General features: G+C 40.8%; 1 long non-coding RNA gene and 1 pseudogene across 1 annotated transcript in view; one reads left to right on the plus strand and one right to left on the minus strand.

The window, feature by feature from the left end:
• The window catches only part of LOC133267334 (uncharacterized), a 957,532-nt gene that overhangs the window by 91,319 nt on the left and 838,681 nt on the right, over positions 1-27,532 (minus strand). The window lies entirely within an intron of this gene.
• On the plus strand, positions 22,389-22,565 carry LOC133267390 (U2 spliceosomal RNA; annotated as a pseudogene).

Genomic DNA, 27,532 nt, shown 5'->3' on the forward strand with positions numbered 1-27,532 from the left:
TGTGTCTACTCCCTTCCTGGGTGGTGTTTGTTGGGACTGGTGTACAAATGGTTAGTTGGCAATGGGTTACAGATTACAAGAGAAGCTTGGAGATGATAAAATGCACCAGAAAAGGGCCATGATTAGCATGTAGTGTGAGTTGGAGAGCTGAGAGAAATTAATGTGCTGAAATTGTGACACCATGGGAAATTTTAACTTTGCATAGTTAGGATCTCTTTGCAGTATGATCTGAAGAGTAAAACTTTCATGGTGCTTGGAAGGCTTTGCTGCACAGACCCCCTTCCCAACTGCTCGTAGCTCTTGAGGTTACTGTGGTGTATTAGAGCAGCCTGTTTCACCACACTAGCTACTGCATGCTAGTATCACAGTTGGAGAAAAGCAGTCCGGCTCACCAGGCGTCTTTCTGTGAGCTGGGCACATACAATTTTATGGAGGAAGGCACTTCCAACTAGTTGTCACCTATCACCCTGTTTTGTCAAAGCATTACATTTCATATTGCAGGGTAGGGCAAAAGAAACTTGCTCACTCCAATGGCACTCAGTAAATAATACATGCTATTTAATGATTGCAAGCTTTGATTTGTTTGGGTTTTAAGTATTACAGTTCTATGCCTTCCCTGTAAGTCTTCATTCTCTTTTATCCTTTCTTCCAGCTGCTTAATCCAACCTATCAGCATCTCATTTTGTTTTATGGAAGATGATGTGTCTTCAGAAGAGTAAGTATTAGTCTGAGCAAGGTGGTTGCTTCCCTGAAAACACAAATGCTGCTGCTCCTGTGAAGCTGATTTGCCAGAGGTATCAGTACTTGGAAGCTATCGTGTTGTGGTGTCTCTACTTTTACTGTGTAGTGCCTGGTTGATGTAGCCTTTGGAATATGTCAGAAACTCCCATTTGCTAGTAAGCAGTACTAAAAGAGGCCTATTCTGTTGTGTTATTTTATTTTTAATATTGCAAACCCCAGAAATCTAGTAATTTGAAGCAAGAGATAAAATACATCATAGATGTCAGTTGAACATATTAAATTTGATATCCAGTAGCGGCTTTATGAGCCGTAAAAGTCAACATGTAGCAATCACTAACTACAAGATCTCTCTACAAGAGATTATAAAGGGCCGTGTGTGGCATGGTCTGCAGACTATTAGTATGAGACAGTAGAAGGAAATAAGAGAGCAGGTTACTGAGTCAGCCTCACAGATAACCAGTAACAGAGAGAAGGATGTTCTCTCTCAAGGGACAGTTTAATCTCCAAGTATTACGGCAATATTAAGGGAATAAAAAAGACAGATAGCAGCTTGGTTATGCTGCAGCAGCCTTAATTTGCTTCTGTCCTGTTTGGATTGTTTAGTAGGCAGAAAGGGCAATCTGAATGACAGTCTCCAGCAGCAGGATAAAGCAGAGCCTAACAGCTGTTAACAGCTTTGACTCTGTGAGAAATAAATTATTTGATAGGAATTTGAACCTCCTGCACTTCCGTATCTCCTCCCCATGCAGCTCTAAAGAGAGACACCTCCTCATTTTTAGTTTTGTTTGGCATTTTTTCCCTGCGAACACATATTCATGTTACCAAACCTTTACTATTTTATCTGAAATAATACTAAACAAAATGATTCACTTATAATCATATTTTTAAGATCAGGCTTGTTTGTGTTTTGCTGCACATCTTGTGAGCCTAAATTAGCCAGCACCTTACTTGTAGGGGCAATGGGATTAATTTTTATATTGGTTTGAACCTAAACAGGAAGTTTTCAGTTGGCCTGTGGAGCACTACTAGGGAGATCAAGAAAATCATGCCTAGTGGTCAATCAGTTTGCTATGTGTACTATCTCTATCTACAGATTTGCTGGGATTAAATACTAAAAATTGTTGACGCTAACTAATTTAAATCCACTGAGAGTTTTCAGTTTCCACCAATTTATAGTGTTGTTAAAATCAGACACATAGATAATTTGATAGCCTTGCCTTAGCATATATCTGCTGTAAGAATTACTGCTGCAGGACAGTAGTATTATACATTGCTTTCATTGTGTGCTCAGTGGAACATTTGCTGTGCAATAACATAAACAATAAGCAGCAGATTAGAAGTTCCTATACTTTGTAAAGAAGGGGCTGTCTCATGGCTCTATCCAAACATTCATGAAAAGATGTAGGAAAAAGTAGATTATGAGTTCAGAAAGTTTGTTCTAGAATAGCTATCAGCTGTATTCCAACATAAATTCTGTGTTTGGATTAACAAGTAAAATCACCATCAAACATAAGCTTTCATGCCATTATAGATGGCTGGAGGAACTCTTCTCTTTCCCTACCTCATAGCAGCAGCAATCTACCACTATAGAGGTGGATGAGCCTTAGATACATATAGCAGTATGTCAAACAGCACAGAGCTCCCAGGGCCAGCCTTTTGTCACCTATGCTTCTTTCCATAGTCTTTGAAAGACGTTTACCATGTATCCTGCGGAAGCCTTGTATTCTCTGATGTCCTTTAATGAGCTCAGAAGCACTTGTGAGTATATTCTGCAGTAATCCAGGATTACGATTCCAGCTTTCTGAATCACAGCAGAGAGAATAAACTATTTCAACCTTTCACATCAAAGTTGTTGTCATAAGAGGGTTCAATAGTATATTTCCTGTTCTTGCTGCATACACTGCTGTAGAAGTTGAGTCATCAGCATATAAATACTTGGCCTCAGAATATGATTTTTTTGTGTGTTGATTAGCTACCCATTTAATTTCTCTTTCTACACTTATTGACTCGTCAAAAGAATAATGAAGTTGGATTGCTGTCAGTAGTACTTTATATTGGTGCAAATGTAGGAATGCTGAGGCAACTCATAAACACTATCTTATCTGCCAGGAAATCCATGAAACTGAAATTCTAGTCTTTCCCATTCGCAGCGGTAGTTTGAGCAAAAGACCTGGAATAGCTTTGGTAATAAAGCCTAGTGCTGTGGACAGCCTTGTGCTGTGGTCTCTGATGGTGTGCATGTGAGCATGGAAAGTAAATGAAAGTCTGCTGCATGAAGGGAGAGTGTTTTGTTCTGTTTTCTTGAAATGTTTAACAATCTGGCCCAAACTCACTTGACAGGTAGAATTTGACAAGGTCTGCTTGCCTAAAAAATAATGACAGTGTACTAACTAGTCTGATTTTCCAATTGTCAGAGTTCAGTTATCTAGACATGCTATTCATGTTTCAGGCAGTAAAAACAAGCTGGTGTGATGGCCAAAGACAAGCATAAAACTTTTCTTCTCTTTGGCACTCTGTGGTTGGTTGGAAAGCAAAAGTTTTGGCCTTATGGAAGAGGAATGCTAGAGAATGCTATATATGGTTCTTCCCATACCTTGCAATTGTCAGTATGGGACAAGCTTTAAACGATATAAAGAGCTAAGCAAAGGAAGAATTTTAAATAAACTATTCCCTTGTGTGGTGTGATTCTTAAAGTAAGACACATTTTAAGAGTTACATCTATGAAAAGGCCAGTTATGGTATTTTGCTAGCTTTTCTCTTGTATGTTTGTTTTGTTACTTTGGTGTTTTTTTTTTTATCTCGTGTTTCCCCTCAGTTCTTGGCAGATTTAGCATTTTCATTTCAAAATACAATAGCTGTAGCTCATATGGTCCTCTTTTGATGATAAATTCTGAGTCATAATAGTTTGTATAGGCTGAAGCTAATTTCCCAGAAACTGGAATCAGTGTGGCAGCCTCAGAGAGTGGCCCAAACAGATTTAAAGTCAGGTTGGTGCCTTTCTGTCCTACCTCCTTCTATCAACAGCTTTTTTTTTTTTGCAGAGGCTGCCAGAAGAGTAGTTCAGGTAGCTGATCCAACTGAAACAGCTTTTTTGAAGGGGTCCATTTTGAGCTGGTTCATGTCACTGAACTGTCTCACTGTACATGAGCATCTTTGCAAGGAAAAGGCTGGTTCATATTGGTTTCAGCTGCCAGAGAGCCACACTTTGGGCCAGAGACAAGGATTGTTTGGGTCCTACAAGCTAAACTGCTTCTTGCAGGCACAGCTTTGGAAAGGTCCTTACTTTAATGCTTCGTTTAAATTGCAGGGTTGCAGTAGCATGCCATAGATGCAGAAATTTGTAACTGAACACGGACTACTGTTGTGCAAGCACTGTAGAGCAAAGCCATAAAGTTGCTGTTTGAAGACCTTGACCAACTTCTGAGGTCAGGTATGCTCAGGAGCTGCAGAGCTAAGGTCATGGCCCACAGGGCAAGCAGGATGTTGCTGAACTACACGGTTTACTTCAGTGATCTGCTCTGATCATCTCAGGATTAGTGGATCATAAAGGACATTTAAAGAAGTTACTGTTAACCTGTCCCCTCCCTTAGGCTAGCAACTCTCCTTTTTGAACACATTCATAATATGACTTACCTTTCCCTTTTTTTTTTTTGTCTTTATGGAAGCACAACATGCTGGTTGCCTTTCAGGAAGTGCTGTTTATGTGGGTAGAACAGACTCATGTTTCAAGATTCCCAATCTGTCTCTTTTGTTAGCTGTAGAAATCACTTTGAAAACCAACTGGCATGTGAGTGGGTGCGTTTGGTTGGTTGTGGTTTTGGAGATTCTTTTCTTTTGTTGCTTACTTTCCTTATGCACATGCTGCTAAATTTCTATCTGTTAAGGAAGTACAAAGGAGGAAAAAGTGAGTTCTGCGTCATTTCAGTTTGCCTTTGTGCTTAGATCTGGTCAGAGCCAGCCAAATTCTGGGCAGTCAGCAATGTGGGTAAACATAAAGCAGATATCTAGAAAAGGACTTGGAGCTTTAAAGTCACATTAAGACTTTGTTATAAACTTCCACTTTGAAGACTTGCAGTATGACACATGCAAAAACTTCCATTAAAGGCTCTCAAGAGATTTGTTACCAAATGTTAGCAAAAACTCAGCAGGACATTTCAAGGGGTACATGCCAAAAGTTTCTGTCATGCATTTGATGAAAATGTCTTTAAAAAAACCCCAAACAATTAGTGTAAAGGAGGAAACACTGTACTTGCACCAGATTGATATTAAATGCAAATTTGATTTCTGGGAGCAATTTAGGAAAACAATGACTTTTAGCGAGAGCTTAAGGGAAATGTGTGAGAGCAAAAATGGTCTTTGCTTGCCTTTCTGTCCACTGCTCCAAAAGTATGTAGAAAGCAAGTGAATAGATGTTTAAATTGTGAAACACCGGGAAAAAAAAACAGTTTATCAATCATCAACAACCTTAATGGATTCTTACAAGCATTCTGCTATTTCTAACACTATGCTTTTTATTAAGTCCTTTTCATGAATTAGCTTGCAGTCATTTAAGTGTATATACACTGACTATATATTCTGGTATTTTTTTATCTTCCTCCTGTTGATTCTGTAATATTGGCTTGAGAAGGCATGCATGAGTTTAGGAAGAGGAAAATAAGGTTAAATAAATTATACTGTGTCTTGTTCTAAGGCTCTGAAATCCAGTTGCTTCAATTTCTTGAAACAAATGCCCCGTTTGGGGCCAGCGAGGGAGGGAGCTCTTCCCCCTGCCCACGCCTGCTTGCAAGACAAATGGGTCCATTGTTTCTGAGGTGTGCAAATATCACCAGTCCTGGGAGGTCAGGATTGCACACACTGAGTGGGTGCTTAAAGGACTTGGATCAAATACGCGTAGAAGATTTTGAAGATAAGGAGTCAGTAATGATAAGACTTATGTACTCTCTGACCATGTTTTGGTGGTACAATGAAAACACAAAGCACTGAGCTTGTGTAAACTTACTCACTCTGCTAGTTCAAAATATGTTGAGGAGTTAACTTTCTACCAGTAGGCTTTATGCCAGATAAGGCATCATTTTTTTTCTTCCACAGCCATCCTGAAAACCAAGTGCTGCCATAAGCTTTCTTTCATTTACTTGAGCAAACTACAGAAGTGCAGTTCTGTACTTACACCTGACATGATGCATGTGTGTTGTCGGTGACCTGGTATGGTGTGGGTGTGGAAATAGCGAGCTGGGAGACTGTACATGTCTGAGGCTGAGGTGGGACTGAGTGAGGCAGGGCTGTGAAGGCTTTCCAAGGGACTTTGCAACTCTTCAGGAGTTTGTGCATAAGGTGAGGCTGAAGATAAGCTGTAGCGTAGCATATAGGTTTTTAAATTTTAGTGCTGTAAAAATGATGACTTTTATTTCCACTTTACAAGCAGGAGTTCCCTTAGACATAAGGGCTAATGTAGTAGCCAGCAGGCTGATCAGATATTACAGAAGAACACCAGAGTGACAGTGAGCTGGTGATCTTTGCTTTAGCTGTCACTGGCATTTTTAATGCATAAGGCAGAAGCATTTCTTCACAGAAGATCAGTGATCGTGGATTTTTGGCAAACACTTCAAGTTACTCATGTTCCTAATAAAAAAAAGAAAAAGAAAAATTCTCCCTGATGTAAGTTATACCACTGCCTGTTGCTCTGACCATGTACAGGAAAAATAAGCCTTGTGCTTGTGGTTCTTGAATTGCACAGACGGCTTCCACTCTATAGTGTCCTTCATAATTAGTAGTCAGAATTGGAGCAGAGCCGTGCTAAAAAGCTTGGCGTCTTAAGATGCCATCTAATCTCATCAGGTTTTGAAAAGACAATTTCCTCCCTACCCCCTTTAGCTTTAGGAGGAGGAATGCTTCTCTGTTTTCCTGCATTTCGTGCAGTGTGAATTCCCCCTTCAGTTATGCCTACTAGAAATGGCACTTTACCAATATCTGGGACCGTTATTGACTTTTACATTGCAGACAATGAAAAATCACTCACAAACAGACTTCACTGTTGTGGTGGTGGTTTGGCATCTACTTAGTGACTTTAGTCTTAGTGACTTAGTTTTAGTGACTTGCCAATGTCTGCACTTAGCATGAGACTCTGTAGACAGCAGTTGCTGCTGGAGGTCGCTGTTAGAATGAGACGATCTTGAAGTCAGGACTGAGTGGGCTCATTTAATTCCAGCACAGAGAAGTGCTGTAGGGGCCTGCTTCCCTCTTAATTTGAAGTTGGATTTATCTGACTCAAGGATTGCTACACTGATTACATTCCTGCAGTACAGAGGCAGCACCAGAACTGCATGCAAAGTTAATTGTTTGAAAATATTAGTTCCCCCATGTTTTTTGATACATCTGCTGATTTTGTATTTCTTTTGCCCACCAGACAGGGCATGTTTTCGTAATTTTTCTTTGCAAATATCCATTGGAGGATAGAATTTGTTCAAAGGCATAATCAAACTCTTGTACATACTTTTTTTGTTTTCTTTTTATAAATGAAAGATTAAATCCTTCTCTCCCTATTATTTTATCACTCCTTTTAATTTAGTAGGACAGTACAACCAGATTTTTTTTCTAAGGTGGATTTTCTGGCCTTTTTTAAGGGCTTGGAGGTTGGGGAAAAACAATTATGTAAGAAAATGATTTTCATTCCACTAATGTTGATTCACTTGGCTCATAGGAAGAGCTTATTGCTTTGTTTACTTGGAAAGAATGAATATCAACACATAAATAATCAGCTGAGAACAAGATTTCCAGAAGGAAGAATTTTCCTCCTCACTTTTCTGTGAATTCAAAGCAATATTTTTTAAAATTGATGTAACTCACAGCCTTATGATGATCATATTACTTTCCCTTAGGAGTAAACACAGACAAAAGTGTCTGCTTAGTTTCCAAACTAGAGAGCAGTTGTTGCCTCAGGTACTCAAATTTCTATAGAAAAAAGCCCTCCATAGCTCTTGTAGCTGTACATACAGAATATATCGATGTACCTGGGGACTTCCATGCCAACTCTTAACAAGTACTAGGAACTCTTCTTCAGAAAGACACGGAAAAACAATTTACTGCACAAGCCTCCCAAAAGTGCTTTTTCAGACAGTCTTTCACTTAACTGAAGTACTCAGACCTGATGCAATATAGCTGGAAGAAACTAACCATATCTTATCATTTCTGAACTCATTTTCCCCTTCTTTTCACTCTTGGAAAGATACGTAACAGGACAAGAGGGTCGACCCTTTCTTCAGACCCTGTTGCAGTTCAACATTCAAACCTCCTTCTGGAAAATCCTCTTGGGCTAATACACTGCAATCCCGCTTTTCAGTATTTGCAAAACCTAATGTTTTAGCTTGTTAACAGCATCCCACAGACTTTCAGGTCCCAGGGACAATTCATGTCCTTCACAGCTCATGGGATTTTGTAATACTCAACAACAGTAAGAGATTTGTCCAAGAGGAAGGCACAGGCCACTGGTCATGTACATCATCTACACTATTATCTGTTTCAGCAGTATGGCTTGATTTTTAAAGCTCATAATGGAAAGTGTATTACTTACATTATGCATAAGTCGTCAGATGCTTTTATCAAGTACTTCAGCTGTTCCAGATTACAAGCATGTTTGTGGGCTATGCACATTTATTGGCTTATTTCTGTATCATGGTTTCCTAACGCTGAAAATAGATAAAGAAGCAGATTCCTTTTCCTCAAACTGCTTGTTGTGAGAAAATTATGCTTATAGTTCATGCTGTTGTAGAAGGTTGCTGTGACCTGTAGATGTACCACTTAGCTTATCACTTTCCAAGTTTAAAAGAATTAGCTGTCAGCAACAGAAGCTTTCTGCTTTTTTTTATGGCATTTTGCAGAAAGCAGCGCTGATCCATGTCAGCAGACCTGGGATTCTACACAGTAACACTTCTAAATAAATACAAGTAACCAGTCATCACACTGGCTTCCAGGTGTTTGCAGTAAGGGTGCCTAAATCACTGCTTCAGATATTGGACTTTCGCATCTAATGAAGCAGGAGGTGCCAAGAATTAAGTAACTTAAAGGATAAGAAGTTGGAGACAGAAACTGCAAGGGAGACAAGCTTTGAAAGGATACTTTGAATGCATGTAGGGCTTCTGGGGGTGAGGTGGAGTTGTTGACTGTACTTAGTTTTGAGTCAGCTGAGGACTGCATTTTCTACCTTACTGAGACAAATGCAAGCCTAATTTAGTTTTGTAATAAGAGTTGCATGTGATCTTTTAAAAAAATACAGACCTTCTCGAGTTATATTTTCATAATGGGAAAGTATTGGTCCTTGCTGGTGATACTTCTTACTGGTCAGAATCTCTTGTTCTGCTGGTTTTCAGACGTAGTCCAGGACAGACATCCTAGGGGATGACTGAGTTAGAGAGTTTCTGTAGGTGGACAGTTGTCTGAGTTAACAGTAAACTGATGTTTAATGCTAAAATGAAATCACACTGCCAGTACGGTGCTGGAACTCCCCATTTTTAATTACTATTAAATTGCAGTTAAAAAATAATAATAATATGGCCTTTTCCCTGCTCAGTGGGACAGCAGAGGCTGAGGTTTATGCAGAGAAAATCAGTATGAGACTTTTTTCCCCAGTGTTTTGAACTTTGTGTTCATTTACATCTGACATTACAAAGCCTGAATGTAAAATACTGCCAAGTCATGAGTGTAACAAATCTGCACCTACTTGCATGTAAGGTGGTCAGAATTTGGGCCTGGGAATATTTTCTCCCTGCAGACTGTCAGTAGTCTGGCAAATATGAGTGCACACCCTCACCCAGAATAATGTTAGGGCCTCATTCATGTTTGGCTTAATCTACTTTGGAAAAGGAAATACCTTGTGACATTCTTCAGTGGCCTCTATGGACAAATAAATAAAAGATTTAATGGATCCTTCACAGTAGGACATTGGCAACCAAGAAGGACCCTGAGGACTGGGTTGTTTAAATTAGGCAGAACTTGGGATATTTTCAGAGCTCTGTAAGAGATGAGGAAGAGGTCTTTCATCCACCCAAGTTCCTGGGGCTCTGAGGGAAAAAACTGCACCATGTTTAGCACAGGGAACCACTGTTTCCCTTGAGTGTTTTGAGGCTGTATGTCTGCAGCATATAGTCTGGCCTCATTCCATCAAATACATTCCTCTGAATTGGATGCTAGATGGTAATGGCTTTTAGTATGCCAGCAGGTAATTAATTATGATAAATCTGCAAATTGTGTATTGTATCAATAGGCTGTATAGAGCCAACAGGGTGCACATGACTAAAAATATAGTGATTACAGGTCTGCAGTAGTAATGAGCACTGTGGCAGTATACCACACTGAGTCACTGGGAGATGTGCTGTCAATTACTTGTGGATTAAGGACCACTGCGATTTTAACCAGATCCCTTATGACCTGAATGGAAAGCCCCAAAGGGTTTTATGGCACTGCCTCTTACAAATGCTCCATGACAGATCTTTTTTCAATTCTTATTATTTCTTTCTTTTTTCCTTTTTTTCTTTTCTCTTTTTTTCATTTTGAAAGAAAATTAAACTTCAAAGTAGCAGCCTAACTTATGATTAATATACCTTACATAATATATACCTTACTTTTTTCTTGTCCCATCCATTAGCCTTCACTGTGGCTTCTGCACCTGGATGCTGAAGGGAAGGAGAGGGCGGAGGGGAACAGATGATGAGTGCCAAAAGAAAAAATAATTGTGGTGATAAGGAGTTCTTGGAGAAAGAATCCTTTCCCTCATAGTTTTCCAACCTCTTTTGGCTTTCATGTTAGCCTCTCACTGTTATTTGTGTGTGCATATATACATATGTGTGCACATGCATATTAAGAACATTGTTATATGCAAATAGGATGCTTCTTCATGTCAACACATCAAGAACTCAGAACCATTTTGTCAACATACATAAGCTATTAGACTATCCACAGATGACGTCTTTGAGGTCATCTTCTGTAGCCAGAATGAATTTCTCTTTAGCAGTACAGATGGATACTAGGAAAGCCAGCAGATGTATTGTAGCTAATCAGAAAGAGGCTCAGCAGGGTAACTAAAATCTCTGCTAGAATTCATATCCCTTCACAGAGTTTAATTAAAGAGCTTTGTGTGCATCCTTTTGTTTTATCTGTTGCCAGTGTTTTGTCTCCTATTGTGGCAGTTCCCTCAAATAACCATCAATTTGCTGTGATAACCTAATGAGGAGAACAAGCAGCACTGTTTAATTATATAAAAATGATAATGAGCTTTGGCTGCCAGAGAGTTAAGGAGCTGCTGCTGGCCACTGGAATACAAAAGAGCTGGTGCCAAAGGGGCCCCTGGAAGTCTGTGGCACTTCAGACTTCATTGCCGAGCAGCAGCAACTGGCTTGAGCAAGCAGCAGGCCAGCAGAGCCTCCTTTGGGGAGAGGTAACTGAATTATTGAGCAGCCTCTTAGCAGCAGGAAGGGAACAGGCATGGGCAGATTTCTGTTTCACACCCCACAAAAATACAAGGCAGTCAAAAGAAAGATCTCTTGTCCTACATAAGAACAATGCCTTTGACACTGTACTCCATTCCTCATCCTCCTGGCAGACGTTGGAGTTTGGGCATAACCAGGTGTCCTCTGGTGCCATTTTGCTGCAGGAGATAGCAGGAGAACTTGGGGGAATGAGGTTCTGGCTTCTGGGGAAGCATAAGCCAAGGTGCAGATTACTCAGGTATGCCTGTGCTCTATCCAAAAGTAACGTGGATTCAGGTTTATCAAGAGATAACTCTTCTAAGAGGTAAAAGCTTTCCATTTTCAGACCTTCGCCCCCTTTTTTTTTTAGCCAAAAGGTAAGTAAAATCTTGTGCAACTTCTTTGTTTTACATCCAAGTTATTTAGTCATTGAAGTTATTGTTTTCCTTTTCTATTTTCCCTAGCTGGGATCATGCTGAAGTAAGCATGGGGCGGGGAGCATCGGAAAACAGGAACAGCAGTGGAACAGAAGAAGATTAATTGCTGAAGCCCTGTTTCTTAAAGCAGAGAACCAGGTGCCTGGAATTCAGTTTAATATTGATGTGACTGACTACCATGTGCATATCATCCTGATTAATCACAGCACTAATGAACTCCCGAGGTGTATAGTACCTGTAGGAACCTACAAGCCAGGTCTCCAGGCATATTGACACTTGGCAGAACATGTATGATGGAGTTGACAATAACACGTCCAGAACTGAGGATGCCTGTGAAGGCAACAGGAGACGCTTTTCCATTCTCAGCACAAAGCCTGGCCATAACACTGTAGGAGAGGAGGTGCAGGCAGGCAAGGGCACCAATGCAATTGAGGTAAGGCAGGGTGAAAGCTGTGAAAGAGCAATGTTGTTAGAAGTTTGACCTGAACAGGGCTGTGACAGTACTGACACTGCTGTATGACTAGTACCCAGAAAGTAGAAAAAACCTTTAAGGAACACTGTTTTTACCAGTGCTTGTGTTGGTTGTATGTGAGAAAGACTGATATGGGAAGGGTAGTACTGAGCTAAAAGATGCCACTTTGCATTTATTTCAGCATTCAACCTACAGTACACTATGCCATGTGTTTCTGTATCAGGAAAGGTGCTGGAATAGAGAGAGTCTTAGAGAGGTTAAGGTAAGTTTACATTAGGAACACTTTACAGGTTTAGGATACAATTGCATTATACAGGAAAAACATTTTTATTGCTACTATCAGTCTTTTATATCGTGACCCCTTTGACTAGGTCCTTTGTTTGCATGTGGTTCTGCAAATTTTTCATAAGGGCAAGTTAACAGATGTGCCTCCCTCCTTCCTTCCTTTGTGTATCCTCAGCACCTCTCCTCTGCAACTCATACTGTCCATAACAGGGTTATTCACCTGCTTTCCTTCACTGGGTCCTCCAGTTCTGCCACTGTCTCTACTCTTGTATTTCATAATATTCTCTGTCCTTATCCTTCTTTCATCCTTGTGGGCATTGAAGCCAGACAATGCTGTTCAGCCCAAGAGCCAGAGAACTCCTTTGGCTCTGGTCTTTTGTGTTTCAGTGGCCAGCCATGGCAACTCCTGCACAACCAAGGCATATCATTTTTACATGAAGAGTACCACACACCTTCCTCATTAGGAAAGATGGGAATCTGAATTGCTTCCTCCTCTTTCAGCCTCACTCTTTTTAACATCCCCTACCATTTATAACCCAGTCTCATAAGTTCATTCTGAATGCCATCTATGTAATACATCCTTTTCTCTCTACCCAGACAACTACATCTTTGCTGTTACAACTTCAGCTCTTGTTATCTTATGGATCAGTCACTGTACTTATCCTGTCATAAATCTGACAGATGTACCCTACCCAATCCCAGTGCTCCTGCAAAGATAACTTTCCCAACGCTTAAGTTTAACCGTGTTGTCTGTTCTCTGTGCTTTCCCATTGCCTCGCTCTAGAAACTTATGCTGCTTGTTTTTACTTCAAGGTTTATCATGGTCTGTCTTCTCCCTACCTATCATCACCTCCTCAGTATTGAAGAGTTAGCTTCCACATCTAATAACATGCAGTCCTGGCCTCCCCTGAGTAGTCATTCCATTTTGAAACATTCTTCATACTTCAAAGGAGTGTCCTGTGAAGCTGTGCAAAGCAGCTTCTTTTGGCTTTTAGCATCCATTCATGACTCTTCTGTTCCACACTGCCCCTTAAAAGACTTTATGTATGGCTAATGTACTGGCTGCCCTTGTCCTGTTTTACTCCCTTTCCTGGCCACGCTGCCCCAACATTTTACATTCGGGTCACGAATGCTTTGGGACTGGGACTGTCACCCTGTTCTGTCCAGGTACAGCACATAGCACAAGGGGAGTGTGGTCTGTGCAATGGGCTTCTATGCTTATATTACACTTAGTAATAAATCCTTACACAGCAGCAGAACAACTGTAAAAGCAAAGAGTTACATGATAATAGCATAGTAAAATTGTCACCCTGCCCCTAGTCAAATGAGCAATCCTGTAGAAAAGCAGAGTGGCTGGTATCTCCACACCCACATTCAGCTTATTCACACTCAATAGAGACCGCATCCTTTTCTGCTCCTACCTGACATAGCTTTTGCTGAAACCTGAAGATGCGAGTTTCAGTTAACGTCACTTGGAGGACACCTCTAGCTAGGCTGTGTACTGGGAGAGATATCTGTGAGCACCCAGCACCTCCAAATATAACTAGTGCAGTTAAGGACTCACAGTTGGCCCCACCACTATGCTGATGGAAAGGATTGTGTGGGCACTTCATCTGTTTCAGCGCAGATTCATCAGATTATCTCAAACTGTATTGATTGCTTTAATTGGCTGGGCTGGGTGTGCACTGTTGCAGACTGGGGGGCACGTGCAAACGCCCTGGTGCCTTTGAGACATTAAACCTTGGCAGTGGGGTGGTGGAAACAGCCGTGGGATGGAAGAGGAGGAGCAATTGTAATGTCTTCAGTCCTCACAGCTTTGTGCAGTGTAAGCATATATCTACAGCAGCACTGTACTTGCTAGTGCTTCAGAAAAAAAAAGTAGTGCTTTCCTTTTGCAGAGACTCGGGAAAATATTGCCACTATGAGCTTCATTATCCATGGAGTTTGACTGGTGTCGCACTGAAATGAACTTCAAGGCAAACTCACATCGAAACTACTAGAGACTGAATATTTGCTTGGTTTTGATACAAAACATGAGAATCACCTCAGGCTAGCTGGCAGTGCTTGTGACGAGCAAATCTTTGGGTGAAACAAGAGAGGGCTTCCCGTTTCTAATGAAATCCTCTTCACCCCCTGCCCCCCAGTCCACTGGGCATTTACATGGTTTTCTTGTGAACATTTCATGCAGCTTTGAAAGTCAAATGCTTCCTTACAGGAAATGTTTTTTCTGTGCTGTGCATCTTTTGTGGCTGGCTGCCGAGAGATCCTGATCCAACACCCAGCTGTGCTTCTATGACCGGCTTTTGTGACCGTGGAAAATCATTTCTTTGCTTCTGACTCCTCTGTTTTCTTCTCTGTTAAATATGTATAAATGAGTTTGAAATCAGGGCCTGTATGTTTTCTGCAGCCATACTGGGCAGAAAAGTGATAGCAGAAGGTTTGGCTTCTTGGTATCTTAAAAAGCCTCTGAGAAATAAAACAGATTTTTTTTTTTTTTTTTAATCTGATAAAAATTATTTAGCATCCCCGGGGCGAGAGCCATGCAATATTTCAATGTAAGTTAAAATGGTAAGTGACAAAATGTTTATCCTATATTAAGCTTTGCTAAATAGGGGAGGAGGTAAAGCTTTTGCAAGGAATATGCCCAGAAAACAGTCTCCTTTTCTGGAAAACATGTTTTACTGGTATGGGTACTTTTATACTGTCTTAAGGCATTCTGAAGTGACAAGGTTGCAAAAGCAATCTCTGTTAGCTGCATTTTTGACTTAAACAATGAGGTAATTACTAATGTGGTAATTTCACGTGGGCAGATGCGTGAAAACCCAGAAGACATCCTTCTTTACACTTATGCAACTGTAAATGAGTCTTGCAGCTATAAATACCAAAAACAGGGGGGAAAGAGGTGTGGGGAACAGCAGCAGGCCTGGCAAAAAAAGCTGGGCTTTATACAGCCAAAGCCCTTCACTCACATTCTGAAAGCACGGCCAGATCAAATTAACAAGAAGTAATAATGCCTAACAGGAACACTTCATGGACTACCATGTTAAAGTGACTGCAGAACATGTCCTTGGCAAGTGACGCGTACGCTTGGTGCTTGTACATGGGGCATTGCTGCACTGAGGACATGAGGATTGAGAAGTTGGAGGCTTCTGGGTGGTGTTCAGGTAGATGCCAGCAGGGATCCATTTGGCCCTCAGTGGGTTTCCTTTTGCACATTACAAATCAGGGATTCAGCAGGTGTGGAGACCAAATGCCCATTTTGATCTGGGAAAGAGATGCAGCCTTGAGTATACAAGAAACACAATGCACCCAACATCTTATCAAAAATTTACCCTTGTCTCTTTCTCTTTAGTTTTTAAGTCAACATTATGGCTAATGTTCTATGTTAAAAAGTAACTTCCTTGGACACCTTTCTTCAGGTAATTATAAGAAAACAGCATCAGAAAGAAATATTTTTCATTTGATTTGCCATTATTTGGGTTTGGAGTGTTTAAGATTTGTGTTTCAAATTTCTTTCTCCTCATCTCTGGCACTGGATTTCATGTATGTTTCCTTTCTTGTTAGTGAAAGCTGAGGTTTTCTCTGACTGTAAAACGGGTATTTCCTGCTCTTCCAATCTATCCCTCCGGTCTGTTAGCTGGCCTGAAACAGTGGTTTGTGGTTCAATTTCAGATTTCTGAAAATAGTGGTTATAAAAGCTGCCTTCCCTTTTTTCCTTAAGATGTACTCTCATATTTTTTCATCATCATACTGTAGTCAGTAGAACTTATGAAATGGCATTGTGAAGATGGCTTACCCATGCTATAATGGCCTTTCAGATCATCATCCCTGTATGATCCTTTCAAAACCTCCCTTTTGAAATGGAGTCCTCAAGGTGGTAATGCCTAGATTTCCTACAGGACACTGTTTTTCACCTATTTACTTCAGTGGTATGGCACTGAGGAAGTGCTTATGGCTAAAATTCTGGTCATGCATTTCCCCAGAAGAAGCCCACCTGCAGTAGACTTAGTTAAGGCATATCTGATCCTCCAGAGATTTCCAGTTCTTCTGGTATCTGCAAGATATAACTTCATGTTGTAAGGTGACTTGATGTTGTAGTCTTCTTCTCAAGAGAGTAGAATAGACTGTGATTTGTTTCTCTAAGTCTCCATTGTTACCCAGATCCTTCCAGTCCCTGATGAAGAAAGGGTAACCTTACTTCTCCATCCCTCCCCCCCACCCACCCCATTTCCTTAGCTAATAATTCAGAGAGAAATTCGTCTTAACAGGCTGATAATATTAGAGTTGTCAAAGTGAATCTGCCCGCCCTTCCTCCTCAGGTTTGTCAGTCCCAGGAGGACTAACAAGTAGGTCTTGCTCACAAGCACAGCATCTGCCAGAGATTTGGTAGTTCTGTACCCACAGCCAGTTACTATTGGTGGACTGTGGAACAAATCTGTGAGGGGGAAAAGTCCCTTCTGGACTGTGCAGCTTTATAAAACAAGCAAACAGAAACAGCAGTATCAGCCTGAGAACCACCTCAGGTTTGGTGGCCTCTAAGTCAATCAGGCTTACAGTTAAAACAACCTACCAACCCACCACCAATTAAAAAAAAACCAAAACTGTAATCTGTAATTGCTCCTATCTGTTAGGAGGTTTTTGGGTTTTAATTCTTATCCTGTCTTTTCAACTACTGAAACTTGCTTAAAATAAGTAGAAGGAAAAAAAAAAAAAAATGGACTATTTCAGCAAGGGCTCTTTAGAAAATTCAGTAAGTCTATTTAAAAATACATGCACTTTAATGTGTGCATTAATGCATTGCACTTTCCATTGGGGAAGGCTGCAATGATACCTTCAGTAAGAGGTTTAGAGGTGTCATTGATCAGTCTGGTGTTGAGTGGTCATTCTTAATGGACTGTATTGTCCAATGGGCCATCAAGGCCCATCAGCTGGCAAACTTAGAGACAGCTGTCTATATGCTCTATTCAGTCTAAGTGGCTGGTTTGGCATACCTGCATTTGCAACTCCCATCTTTTTGCTCAATAAAATCTTGTAGTACTTCATGGTGGTCAGGGAAGCTTGGGCTGGCATTGCCACTGTGGTACTGATGGGCTTAAGTTGTGGGCACTTGTGGGTTTTTTCCCTTATTCCCAGAAATTTTTACAAAATTTGTTTTAACAAGGAGAGTGAGCTTTCTAAACAGCAAGTCAGGGATATCTCTGTTAGCTTGAATCTCAGCTGTGGGCGTTTGGGGGCAGAAGTGCCATAAGCTGTGGCATGAACTTAGGGGGGTGTTGCTTAGCCAGGATAAAAGAAGAAATTTAATCCTTTGCTAGATGAACAGTGTTAAAGGTGCTGAGTTTTGTAGTTATTCCCCTACATAATTGCGTTGTATTTCCTTGTGAGCTTGGACTTCAGAATTTTTTTCACCAAGTCCCAGTACCTATCACCTAAATGTATGAGGATCTTAGCTTGCATTTTCTTGAAGCACATTTCTTTGCCTTGTGGTTGCCAAGAAATGCTTGGAAACGCTGCAGAAGTGCCTACATAAGAGTTCTTTTAAAGTGAATTAACAAAAAAAATACAAACCCACAACTTAATTACCTTTTACATTTAATAAAATCTTGTGATTTTAGAGAGGCTGACTCATGATATTTGAATGCCAGGAGTTGGCAATACTGCTGGATGAAGTGTTAAATCTTTTCAAGATCTGCCCTGTTCATTATCAGCCTTTTTTCACAAAGAACAGGGAGGAGATGATATACCTATAACCAAAAAGTAAAGCTTGTGCAAAGATGTCATTATTAGATGCTCAAAGTGGTGTGTCCTCTCCCTGAAAGAGTTTTGACCTGAGAGTGAATATGTTAATAACCAGTCATGTGGTATCTTCCAAGTTACAGGCAAAAAAATATTTGAGCATCTCCTTCAAGATGATACTATACTGCTGGAATGTCTTCCATTACCTTGTGCTGCAGCATATTACTTGAATGAGTGATAGCACTTAAGCAGTGTTGCTCAAATAACACCGCTCATGCCCACCTGCTTGGGATTTTTTCACTTCTAGAAATCCAAAGGAAAGGCAGAAATGTTTTAAACTAAATATTTGCCCCTGTGCGGGTCTTATCACTTCCACTTCTCCTGTTCTCCCCGAGCACAAAAATCTTTTATATTTGTGGTTTGTGTATGTCTTGTGGTATTTTCTCTTGCTATTTGACTAGTACTACCTTTATGTGGTATGCTCATGCCTCTGGGGCAGAGCACAGTGGAGGAGGATGTTTAAAATTAGGTGCAAAATTATAAATCTTTGATAAAATGCTGATAAATCTTTATGTAATGTACATTTAAAATCACTCAGAATCAACAAATCATATTGCAAAATCACAAGCCAGCAGTACTTTTTCATGCTGACAGAGCCCTGTTGAAAGAAAACACTGTAGATTTGGATTTTCTGACAAACTTTTCTGGATCCCACAGGCCTGTGAACAGGATATAAAATAACCATTTTAATTATAAGCTAAACTAAATATCATTAGATGGTATTGGACATTTTTAGCTAAGCCTGTTTTGCCAACATGAGGGTATCATGAGACACACAGAAGCTGGGATGCAAAGGACATTACCTGTGTTGTAAGAATGGGCTTCCTGCTGTGGAAGCAATATTGTGCCTTAGAGGCCTGTACAGTGCCCGTAACTAATAAACTGAAAGATGCTTCTTCTAAATCAGCTCTAGTTAACATAAATGGGTGAAAAGGGTGTCAATCGCAAATATACATCAATATATATCCATAAAAAATAAATGGTTTAGAAGCTGGGTCACTAGGTAATCAGAAATGCCATGGAAACAGCATCAGCTTTAGTAGCAATGATGAGATCACAGACAAGGGCTTTAAAAACAGCACTGAATGATTCTGTGAATGTCTTGCCTGCTGTGCTTAATGTTTTTAATCTGAAATTACTAATAAAAATATCTGTTGCTGTGGCAGATTTCAGGTGCAGGTTCCCAACATGAGGGGTAAGGCGAGTGTCCTACTGTCTGCTGCAAAAGCAAAGCTTGGCCATATTTTTTCATAGGTATTTAAGGCCTAAAGGGACCATTACAGCCATGTGATTTGACCTTCTATGTAACACAGACCAGAGAATTCAACTCAGTGATTGCTGCCCTTGGGCTAGATTTCAAAAGTGGAGAGAGATTTATTCGTTTCTGTTTTTTTTTATTTGATCCCTCAGTGTGTTCAACTGCCTGAATTGGGCTCTTTGTTAAAATCAAGAGCCTGTAATATTAATTCATGTTTTGTTTTCAGAATATGCATATATATATATATATATATATATATATAAAAAAATACATGTGTATGTACAGACACATTTTAAATGGTTTGGATTTGTAGTAATAGTTGGCACCACCATAGAGGTGACTTCAGATTTGAAAGGATACATAGACTCATAGGAAAATTGGAGTAGGAAAAGGATGGCAGAAGGTAGCATGACCTTCACATGCAAGTCATCATGGGTCTGTGGTGAAGTGTTTATACTTGACATTAAGTCAACACAGGGTGTGATTAGAGGCCTATAGAGAAAAATGACTTGTCTAACTCTGAAGAAATTGCCAAAAATGTAATGTAGGACAGAGACCTCTCAGTTGGGGCTCTTTTTAAAAAGGCAGAAGCAGCCCAGGAGCTCAGCCCTATGCAGGGAAGGTAAAAACTCCATCCCTATACCTACTCTGGGAAAAGGCTGGGTAGAAACATTCATGCTGAGGAGCAAGTGCGGAGCCGCCTTCTTTGCTACCCATTGCATCTGTGCTGGAGTGAACCTGCAAGACTTTTTTGTTTTGCTTCAGAAAGTTTTTAGTGAAAGCTCAATCGAGATGAGTTTACGTTATGTGGGCTAAAAATAGTTTTTAGAAAAGGCTCTAATCACTTCACTTACTCTAAGGACTATGATAAACCTGATGGGATACTGTGCAGACCTTCAACTGTTTGTGTTTACTGCCACTGAAGAGCCTTGGCCACCCTCAGAGAAACACTTTCTGTTTAGTGGTCCATTAAGTGCTCTAGTCTGATTGATGAAGCAGACTTATTTATTGTCACTGGAAGTTGCCCTGGAAGCTTGCATTAAAGGAAAACTACAATGAAAAGTTATCACACTTTGGATAGGTAGATATTTAAGAAGTAAGAATATATAAAAATGGATTTTTCTTAGGATAGCTACCCTCTCTTTCACAATTCCCATAATAGCCATGACCAGGCTGAATGACCTCCCAGTGGGTCTTTTTATTGATACTTCCCAGCAGGCGTTTCAGTTTGATAAGTAGGTCAGGATTCAGTTGGTCTGATTCCCATTTGAATGCATGACAAAACAGAAGGATTTCAGCTTTACTGTCAAAAAGGTTCTACTCTTTCATGTTCAGGTTATCTAATATCTAGAGGGCAGGTGCAGGGGTAAAAAAAAAAAATCACAGTGGGGAGAAGGATAGTAAGGAAAAGAAAGTATTAAAATTTAATCCTCTGAGTGATAGCATGACTAATGACTCCATAAGCTCTACTCTGCCATTTCCCATCTACAACAGAATTGTCCTGCTGCAGAGAGTCTTTAATGTCCCAAACTATTTCGTAGCCACCTTTAATTTATGAAGTGATCTCCCACTTATCATCCTAGCGCTATCTTTTTGGAGTGGAGGAGAGGGTGTGTTGATACATTCTGCCCTCCTCCACAAAAATGCAGAAGGTCCAGGGGGCAAAACTGAACTTGCTCTGACAATTCCTGATTCTCCCTTTTCTCCACGCGCCGTGTCCTGGGAAGGGAGCTCATGCAAATTTCCCAGTGCCCCTCTGGCACTCAGAAAGGAAATTTAATCTAGTTTACTAATTCACCCATAGGCTTATGATGAATAGAAAATGAAGAGGTGTGTCATCTTGTCCAGTGAAGCTGGGGGTGATGAGCTGAAACCAACAAATGCATTACAAAAAAGATAGCAAGCTGGAGTAAAACCAGGTTCTCATTGGTGAATTATTAGTCCAATGTTCTTTATGATGTCTAGTTTCAATCCTAATGATGTGGAACTTGATGAGATAATTACTTTGAACTATAGGATTCTGTTTGCCCACAACAAAAGCTTGTAGTACGATATCATTTAATCAAGCCCATCCCTTTTTCTCAAAAGTTATTAGTTTTCTTTTAAATTGGATGTTTGTCTTTTCTCATGTAATGAAAATGGCACAGTGACTGGAGATATCTGGTACATATCAGGATTTATCTGAAGGTGACTACCATCTGCAGGTAGTTCCTACTCAGTCTGGTAGGGAAGAATCTCAAAAAAAAAAGGAATGTCAAGGGGATATTTGCTGCAAATCTGGTACAAAGTTGGTGCCATGTTTACTGCCTCATACAAAAAAAGATGAAGTGAATTAATATTATTGGAACATGTTTTGAGTCACAGTTTCACAGAGTATGGACATATATTATATGATTTCCACAAAGTGGATTTCAGTATATGGAGTTTGCAGGTTCAGCTGTGACTTGCAGCGTCATTGGTGTGTAGTAAAAAACACCTTGGGCTTCTCTTGCATCCCACCTTTGCTGACCATTTGTCTCAGCCTAGAATATAGGCACATTTGTGAGTATATGAATGAAAGAGTTCCTGCTTTTATTGCTTTGCCCCATGGCGTTAGGGTATGTATAATATTTTACCAAGCAGTCACTCAAAGTTACAGGTTTTTTAAATCTTTTTTCCAAAAAGAATGTGATGTACTGGTTGAGCCTTGTCATTTTGTTCAGGAACCCAGAATTGCTGGATTTGCCATCATTTGGTAAGGAAAGGGGATGAAGGAAACTGCTTTCAGAAAAAAAACAACGGAAAGATTTTTCTGTGGGTTCCATTTTGAAGGATGCAGCAATATATTATAGATAGAGCACAGGAAAAGCAGTTTGGTACCTGCTCATTTTTTTTTCTCCACAAATATCAAATTCTGAATATTGAGTCTACTGAGTCAGACTAACTTGCTGTCTTGTCTCCACATCCCTTTCTTGGCCTTTTATCCAAAATCAAGTGTAATATCTATTCTTGTCAATTTTATGCCAGACATTATCTTCAGTTTGAGGACTTGACGTTAAAGGGGTGTGGGAAACAGAAGGTCGACTTGGAGCTTGCTCTGTGCCTTGACCTAGCAATGCAGTGCCTCTGGGAAGAGAACTGGGTGATGGGAAGAGTGAGTGCTGGCAAATGCAGAGGTGCAAGTGCATAAGGAAGGCAAGTATTTCACAGCAGTATTTTCTCTGTCTCCAGTGGCTCCTGGTTCAGGGGCTTTCTGAGCCAAAGCAAGGTGTAAACTCTTTTCCATGAGTTTCCCTGATTTTTCTGTAACATCCTGCAGCAAGGAGGGTGCAGCAACCCTCTCAACACACTGTGTGTAGAAGCATCCCTTTTCTCATCTTTGAAACTCTTTCCTCTTTTCCATTGATACTTCCCTGGTTTTGTTTTTCTGAAAGACATAGAATAGCCCTTCTTTCATTCATCTTTTTTTTGTGATCCACTTATGATTTTCAAGATCTGTGTTGTGTCTCTTTAAAAAGTTGTAAATTATGGTTACAATATGAATACAGTTAATTTAGTTTAATGTCAGGCTGTGTAACAAAAAAGCTAGCAGGAAGTTAAAACAATGATACATCCTTCAACAGACGTTTCAGTGTGATTAAGAGACAATACAGGAGCTATTAACTGTCAGACTGCAATGAAGTTAAACAGCTTGTTTTGTTTTTACTGGAAAGGAGAAGGACTATAAAGAATTTTAAATGTCTTTCAGATCAGGGCAAAGGAGTTGCTAAGAAGCTATTTCCTCACGTAGAAACCTTACTGAAAGGTCTGAGGTGCTTGAACCTCCTAAACTCTTTTCATAGGGAATAGGTAGGAGAGTTGTGTAGAGAGACTGTTTGTAGCTCTAAAACTCTTTCTTTGAAGTTTTGTCCTGTCTTACAATTCAGATAGACAATACTGTGGTACTTGCTCTTTGCTAGAAAAATAGAAGAAACAGAAGTACTGAACCCTGACAGACCCTTACCACATAGGTAAGCCCTGTTGACATCTAGGGCGCTGCAACCCATGCTAGAGCCTAAGCAGAGAACAACTTGGAAGTTCCCAGGAGAACTGGTGAAGATTCAGGTTTTGTCAGTTGAGGAGATATAATGAGGGCACTATGGAGGGCATGGGTGTTTGGGAAGCCCTACAGGCATTGTTTTCGTTTTCATATATTTTTAATGGTTTCAGGTTTTTGCCTCCAGGATAGGTACAGTTTAGGGAACTTGTAGAAGCATGCAGCATCTTCAGAAACCCCAGCCTGCGTTTATTTAGAGTTTAATACCTTTGTTGGCATTGATTTCTTTTTTTTTCATTAAATTATATTTGGGGTTTTTTTACTTGTCTGCATGCTCTGGCACTGGTTACACTGAAGAAACTTACGTTTCTGTAATCCTGACATTTGTCTATTAATGCTGTTTTCTGTTTTAGCCAGAGGTGTTAAAGCAAGATTTGGCTGACTAACTAGCTGCAGGTACTTTTCAACACCAGTGTCTCTTAACTAATCTTCAGACCGATGTCAGTATTGAATTTGCAGATGTTTAGATATGGATCTCAAAATTTATGTTCCTGGCTGTAAAAATGTCCTATAGAGTGCAGGATTATGAGCAGAAGATTCAAGCTTCACTGCCAGGGCTTCTCACTAACTTGCTTTGCTGAGGATATGAGCAGGTTTTAGCCACCATGAAACAAGTACATTAGTTTCTTACAGCAGTGTGGCCCAGTGTGTTGCTTGGAAGCTCAGTAAGGTTCATTAATGAAAGACATTTCTGAATGATACCTTCAGTAGTAAAGTTGGTACTTTGAAATTTCTTGATAGAGTGATTACACCAAGTGTTGTTACAGATCTCATTTTACCTAGATTGTCCCTCAACCAAAGGAACTTACTAGATCTTTACATGTAGCAAAATATCACTGCTGTGGAGAAGGTGATGCACAGATTTTTCTATGCTCTGAAGTGCTTTACCAATGCTTTATGTCCCTCCCCACCCTTCCACACCCCCCTCACCGTGCCACTGCTTTGGGTCCTATGAAGTTACTTAGGGAGTTGTTGAAATATGTACCTTCTGAAATTCAGGCCTGCAGTCCTCAATCCTAATTTCTTCAGTTACTGTGGCCAGCAATGGCCAAATGTACCCATAACATCCATAGATGGCAGCAGCCACAGATACCATGTGGGGTGAGTGGTCCGGGGACTGTTTCCTTTATTCCATCTTCATAGAGTCATAGAATAGTTATGGTTGGAAAGGACCTTAAGATCATCACGTTCCATCCCCCTGCCATGCACAGGGACACCTCACGCTAAACCATCTCACCCAAGGCTTCGTCCAGCCTGGCCTTGAACACTGCCAGGGACGGAGCATTCACAACTTCCTTGGGCAACTCATTCCAGTGCCTCACCACCCTAACAGGAAAGAATTTCCTTCTTATATCCAATCTAAACTTCCCCTGTTTAAGTTTGAACCCGTTACCCCTTGTCCTGTCACTACAGTCTCTAATGAAGAGTCCCTCTCCAGCATCCCTATAGGCCCCCTTCAGATACTGGAAGGCTGCTATGAGGTCTCCACACAGCCTTCTCTTCTCCAGGCTGAACAGCCCCAACTTCCTCAGCCTGTCTTCATACAGGAGGTGCTCCAGTCCCCTGATCATCCTCGTGGCCTCCTCTGACCTTGTTCCAACAGTTCCATATCCTTTTTATGTTGAGGACACCAGAACTGCACACAATACTCCAAGTGAGGTCTCACGAGAGCAGAGTAGAGGGGCAGGATCACCTCCTTCGACCTGCTGATCACGCTCCTTTTGATGCAGCCCAGGATATGGTTGGCTTTCTGGGCTGTGAGCACACACTGCAGCCAGCTCATGTTCATTTTCTCTTCGACCAGCACCCCCAAGTCCTTCTCTGCAGGGCTGCTCTCAATCTTTTCTCTGCCCACCCTGTAGCTGTGCCTGGGATTGCTCCGACAAAGAAGAGGTGTCATGAAGAGGTGTCCCTCACCTTCTTCTTGTACATAATCTCACCCCTCAAAATTGGAACCCAGCCAATGTATTTGCTCCACACGAGTAAAGGGACGTAAACCTATACTCCCATTTACCTCTCCCATCCCTGCAAACTGTCAGTCATATTCCTTCACTGATATTTTTTTCTACAAAAATGCACATTAAGCCCATGTTTGGTTTGTGTCAAAATATACTTGCAGATGCTTGATAAAAGTTTGTAGCCTTGGTACTGTTCTCTCTGTATTGCAACTATTTATACGTTAAGATGCCCATGTGTGAGTATTGCAAAATGCCTGAATTAGAGATTATGGGACTTGTTATCCCCTGCTTTTGGTGGTCATTTAGGAAGGCAGGCTTGGGAGCCCTGGCTGACCACTAAACCTGTACTTTCTTCCTCACCCAGGTTTTTGCTCAGCTCCCAGGAGTGTTTCTGATCTGGGCAGCCAGTTATTGACTTAAATGTCTGCCTTTTACTCTTGCTTGAATATCCAAGTGTTTCAAAGCTGTGGTATTCTGGCTGCTTATGACACACAAGTGTGTTCAAAATGCTACCTGGCTGGAGAAGAGATCGATGCTTCCTTCTCAGTGGGGGTCCCTGCTGCTGCAAGAACTGTCACAAAGGAAAAATGTGTGGGTCTGTGGCTTTTAGTCTCTTATGGACAGAACCATCTCTTACAAAGCCTTGCTTTGGCCATTTTCCAGCTGGGATAGGTTAGAAAAGTCTGGCAGTGGCTTCCATGAGTCTTTCATGTTTGACAGACTGGGCCAGGTGGACCATTTCACTCAGCAGTTCATGCGTTTTGCCAGCCAACTTCTTTTCTATGCTTAATGACTTCTGCAGCACATTCTGGGCAGCTCCAGTTAATCTCATCCTTTCATCCTCCTGTGATCTCACTCAGTTTCCTGGAGAATCAAGTGTGAAGGTGCAGTTGGCCTCTTCTATACTCCAAGCCCTCAGGCTGCCAGTGCTGGAAGGGGGAGCACAAGGTAGCTTATGCCATAGTCTTGAGTGGCTACATGACTGGAGAAGTACCTGTCCTTAGGAGATCAGTCCTCCACTGGGTAAGTCTTGATAGCATTGATATTTCAATACAGATTTTAAATTGTAAGCAATTTAAATTGGGCAGCTACTTTATTTCTTATGTAAATAGGATATAGAATATACAGATAGCTCATTTAGTGTCTACTGCTGCATTGGCATATGCAGATAACTGCTTGTCGTGGTTTAAACCCAGTCAGGTAACTCGTTCACTCACTTCCCCCCTTCTTTCCTTCCCCCTACTCCTAGAGGGATGGAGAGGAGAATCGAAAAGAATGCAAATCCCCCAGGTTGAGATAAGAACAGTTTAGGAACTAAGGTATAACAGAGATCACTACTGCTACCACCAATAATAACAATGATAAAGGAAATAACAAGGGAAGAGAACACAACACCTCACCACCAGCCAACCGATAACTCTGCCCCCCAGCCCGACCAAGCTCTGACCCATACCTCCTCCAACCCTGCAGTCTCCCAGCCCTTCCGGGTAACTCCCAGTTACATCCTGGGCATGATGTGCTGTGGTATGGAATACCTCTTTGGTCAGTTTGGGTCAGGTGTCCTGTCTCTGCTTCATCCCAGCTTCCCCTCCTCCCTGGCAGAGCATGAGGCTCACAAGGTCCTTGGCCAAACCAAAACATCATTGTTATCAGCTCTGTTCCCAAGCCAAAAGTCAAAACACTGCACTGCACCAGCTACCAAGAAGGAGAAAAATGACTGCTGCTGCTGCTGAACCCAGGACACTGCTTCATGTGCATATGTGTTAACAGTAACCAAATATGAAAATTGAACAGTCATGCAGCACTCGGTGTTTTCCCTCATTTTAGGAAATCTGGCCTGCTTTATTTGGGCAATGTATTACTATTATTTTTTTTATATCTGTACAATATTTACTGAATTCATAAGTCAAAATAAGAATTCAGTTTTCACAAATTGAAGCACACTTACCATTTCTGTGGGCTTATCATGCTTGCATGTAATAGAAAATTCGCAAGCTGAATAACATATTTTGAGAGAGAAAAGCATTCAGAAAGATGTCTAACACAGAGAGAA

Source organism: Pezoporus flaviventris, unplaced genomic scaffold (assembly GCF_033815535.1).
Source record: "Pezoporus flaviventris isolate CSIRO_AGI_PZ_B2104156 unplaced genomic scaffold, CSIRO_AGI_Pfla_v1 ptg000007l, whole genome shotgun sequence".
Taxonomy (NCBI): Eukaryota; Metazoa; Chordata; class Aves; order Psittaciformes; family Psittacidae; genus Pezoporus; species Pezoporus flaviventris.